At 43.2% G+C, this 4,674-nt stretch overlaps 1 pseudogene; it reads left to right on the top strand.

The window, feature by feature from the left end:
- Positions 1-935: 935 nt before the first annotated feature.
- On the top strand, positions 936-1,531 carry LOC120845905 (annotated as a pseudogene).
- The last annotated feature ends 3,143 nt before the right edge of the window (positions 1,532-4,674 follow it).

Below are 4,674 nucleotides of genomic sequence, written 5' to 3'. Positions count from 1 at the left end.
GAACTTATTCTTGCAATTGCAATAAAGAAGGGTGCAGATAAGTGCATAAGCGAATTTTCCGTGACTCTGTCGGGTAAAGAGCGTTTATTCTTGGATAAAGAGTGGACACGTGGAAAGTGACGTGGGTGTTTTAAAGTGTATATAAGACTATGTTTTTCCATAAATTAAACTTCAGTTGCGAGTGCGCCTTGCCTCGTCGTTTTCTTACCTTGTACTAGTAATAATTTTCATTCCCGATATCGTTTTGAAGCTCGATAGCGCAAATTTGAAAACAGGCTCTGGCGATAGAAAGATATTTATTACACACCTGAAATGTGTCGGTAGAAATCAAGAACCTTTAAGAAATGGAGCTACATAGTATAGATAGAAGGGATTAAAAATTTATTTCAAATGATTATAACGAAAACGTTAATATTATCCTTGAACATGTGTTGAAATAAATTTTGAAGTACCAAACCATTTTGTCCTATTAAGAGCTCTCAAAATATTGATAAACTCACCTAGGACCATTTTGTCCGGGTTGGCACTTGGGACCATTTTGTCCGGGACCATTTTTTTCCGAGGCCATTTTGTCCGGGACTGTTTTGACCGGGACCATTTTGTCCTACACCCATTTTTACGTAACGGATTCCTTGTAATCCGTTACATTTTTTTACAGGACCCCACCCCCTTCTAAGGAATTTTTTTATTTTCTATTTTTTATTTTGGTAAAGTCGAGGCGCAATGACACTTTCACGCGAATAGACCCTTTCCGAAATTCAGTCTGGCCACCTTGATCACTATCATCATCATATGACCCATTTTTTGACAGACCCGGGCAAAAGCTCACCTCGATTTTTTTTTTCGTTGCCGGGCGAAACACGGGCTGAAGTAAAGTGCGGACGCAATGGACATTCGACCATTTTTAGGATTTTTTTAAAAGTACTTTGAAAGAACGGGAGTTCGGCCTTTTGGAAAAGTACAAGACAGATGACCAATTTAAAAAATCGTGCGGGATTTTAGATAGGCTCGGGTTCCTTCCACCACAGCTTGTTCCACAAGAACTAACCACCAGGGAAAAGTCTACCGGTGACATCGCTACCTGCTGGACTATTTTGATTGCACGTATTTCAACGGCCGCTTCCGTCATGCTTCTGTTCCATCTGCGGCTGCACTCAGAGCGAATTCTTCCCTTCGCCTGACTTTGCGCCGACGGCGACCGGAGTTTCCCCCGGTACGGTGGAATATGTACGACACCAATCTTCAAGATAAAAACCGGATGAACACCTGCGAAAGATAGAGTACCGGGTTCCAGAAGCTCGTCGGCCACGCCCATCCAAGAGTCTTGAGGCTAATTGAATGCCTGCAGCAAAATCAGGCGCTCGTTGCCACGGCATTGACAAAAGCCCGGAGAGGTGAGCCCACCGTAAAGCGGGTGCGAAAAATTACTCTGCACCTGCAGAATCGTCTTAGAAATATTTGCGAGGGCTTGCATGTACATCGAGATCTACCAAGACTGCTGGAGCTAGTGGGCGACTGCATTCGCTTCTAACCAATTGATAAAGAAACTTGTTTCTACTAAAATCAACAAACCATGCGCCTGTCAGATTTAATTTATCGTTGCCTTTTTGTGTCGCACGCATGCACCTAAGTTGTCCGCACTCCTGTGAAGACCAACATGAAATTTTCTCGTGGTGAGCTTTTGTCCGGGTCTGTGAAAATATGGGTGAGTTTTGTCCGGGTCTGTGAAAAAATGGGTGAGCTTTTGTCCGGTGAGCTTCTGTCCGGTGAGCTTCTGTCCGGTGAGCTTTTGTCCGGTGAGCTTTTGTCCGGGATTCGGTATGCAGACCTCCGCACCAGGATGCTAGGAAGTGTAGCAGTTAGGTTTCGTCTTTGGGGGCGTCTTCTCTTTTATATCCACTCCAAAGGGGTTTTTCGTTCGAGGTGACTTCGAATACGTATATATATGGGGGCGAAATGTGCGGAACCCAGCGTGACGCTCCTATGCTGTGCGAAGGGTACTCTTATACGCTTAGCCGAAAAGACCCCGACACTGTGTACTGGGTCTGTAGAGATAGAAAGCATTGCAAAGGCCAAAGCCATCACCCTCAGATGCATGATGACTTGCCCTACTTGATGCATTTACTTATGATGAGTTCGCTTGTGATCAGTTCTCTTAGACCCAATATTTTCATGTTTCAGAGTGGCTGTTAGAGTCGGTCACGGACCAATGAGTTTGCTTCCCTTGATAGCACTAGCGCGCACGCCCAACCAAAGCACGGCGGAAGCTAACGTGCGCGTTCTTTACTTGTCCCCGAAAATATACCATTCTCAGGTACGGCCCAGCGCGCGATATTTACAGCCCAGCACGTGCGTGTTTGTCGCTTCGGAAAGCGAACAAAGCACGCGCCATACGCACAAACTCTTCGAGATGGCAGCAGAAGCTCTTTTTGAGAAAAATCTATATAAAACCATGTCGTGCTTTTATTTTTTAGTTGTAAATTACTGTTCGTCATCAGTTATCGAGGCCGAACTGCAAATGCAAGATCGGCGAAAAAGGTAAATTGTGACGAAGTGGACAAGTGGTCAGTTGCCCTCTGTTACGACTTCCCCGTGTACGAGATGCCCTATGACGACTTGCCCTAATTGACGAGTTCACCTATGACGAGTTGGCTGCGACGAGTTGGCTTGTGACGAGTTCTCCTAGACCCTCTGGCAATATGTGCCGGTATATTAAGATGGACATAAATCAATTCTTATCCTACTTTTGGCTAGGTGTATGATGACTTCTACTGCTTCGCGATTTCGACAATGCAGAATCTTAGTAGATCGGTCCGATGACTTCGAGAAGGATACCCGATACTCCGCCGCCGCCTTTTCGCATTCATCATATTGTTATCGGTGTTTTTGGAGGTATCGGAGCGATCTACTTAACCTCTCGAATATCAGGCGCTCGCTACAACGACGAAGCTTTGCTCTATCTTCGAGGTAAATAGTACTTCCATTGCTTCGCTGCAAAAGCCCAATGCAGAGCCTAAAACATTCGTGAGGAACAATAGGGCACTCCCATCCAGTGCCTCAGTTCAAAGGGTGTTCAGTGTAGCAGTTTACATATTGAGTAAGAAATAACGCAAAATGTCCGACGAGACTTTCGAGAGTCAGCTGTTGCTCGAAATACTCAGGGTCATTAAATGGAACACTTTGCAACAATAAGAACTTGAATAACCGGCTCCCCTTTGTTTCTTAACTGAAGACGATATTGTTCAAAGTTACGCCACGAAAGTAACGGATTACTTTTTGGGGTAACGGTCACTTACTTTTATGGCCGAGTAATTGTAATTGTAATAAATTACAATTTAGCCTTCAGTAATTGTAACTGTAATTCCTTACTATTTTTCAGTAACGTGTACAAGTCTGTATATATATATATATATATATATATAATATATATATGGGTGGTTTCATCTCAAATCGTGCAGGCAAAAAGGGTAGAATTTTTAATTTCGATGAAAAAAATATATGTTATGCCGCCGTTTCTAAAACCGCAGTCGACACAAACCGCAAGTTCGTCAGATTTTTTCTTCTCGACTTATGAATTTTTAAAGAGGCCGCGACGAAAAGCAGTGTTTTTCACACCCGTCGTGGGTCGGATGTTTCGCTTGATCTCCCGCCATTGATTTTCAGTCCACATTATATTATCTTTTTTGAAGCACTCTGTGGACACATTTAAAAGGCTCCAATACCTTGAAATAATTTTAGGCCTTTTGCTTTTTTTCTGTAAAAATGTCAAAAACGCCTCCTCGGTCAATTGTTGACGAACTTTGACAATTAATTACTGGCGATCTACTTGGGTTACACCGATATTTTTTATGTCCACGGAGAGCCCAAAACACGCTCTTTTTATTTATTATAAAATGACTTGGCTGTATAAAATATCCCTTGCGGTACGTTTACGTTAATATTATGCAAAAACCAAAAAGTACCATTTTTGAAATTGATTTTCTCAAAAAATCCATTTTTTATTTTTTTTTATTTATTTGAGAATAAAACAATTCTCAAAACCAGTGCAGGCAGGGTTGACGGTAAAGGAAATCTGAGACCACACTGGGCCACCAAACGACGCGACGCCTCTTGGCGAAAGTCAAAGGAAGCACCCCATAATGAGGAAATCTAGTGGAAGTATCTTAGGGATATTCGTAATGCTACACTCTAAAATAAAGGCCCGTTCACACTCTTGCGACCGAGCACGACTGAGAGAGACGAGACCTCTTAAAACTTCTTAAATGTTTTTAGAATGAGGGAACAAACTGGCATTGTGGCGCCATCTATGCGGTGACCCTGGAACTGCATTTCACAAGAGTAAAGGTTTTGCGGGATTTCCGAGGTCAAATGTGCGTAATACCCGTAGAAAGGCTCGTTTATAACATTGACAAAAGCTTTTCTAGCCAAGAAAGAAAGGATAATGCGCGAGAAATAAAAAAAAAATATGCCGGACCGCCGAGTTTACATTGCTTCCCCATAGATGGCGCCAGTGAGTTCTCTGGTTTAAGAAGTTTTAAGGAACCCAGGCTTAAGAAGTCGCAAGAGTGTGAACGGGCCTTAAGGGGTATATTGTTACACCCCTTGGCACATATACGACACCCGAAAACTTCAGTTCGACGTACAGCGCGCTGACGTCTAACTGACTGACCCAAC

The sequence above is a fragment of the Ixodes scapularis genome, unplaced genomic scaffold, assembly GCF_016920785.2.
Source record: "Ixodes scapularis isolate PalLabHiFi unplaced genomic scaffold, ASM1692078v2 PGA_scaffold0__279_contigs__length_252992795, whole genome shotgun sequence".
Lineage (NCBI taxonomy): Eukaryota > Metazoa > Arthropoda > Arachnida > Ixodida > Ixodidae > Ixodes > Ixodes scapularis.
Note: the sequence above shows the minus strand (reverse complement) of the source record. Positions and strands in the feature narration are given on the sequence as shown.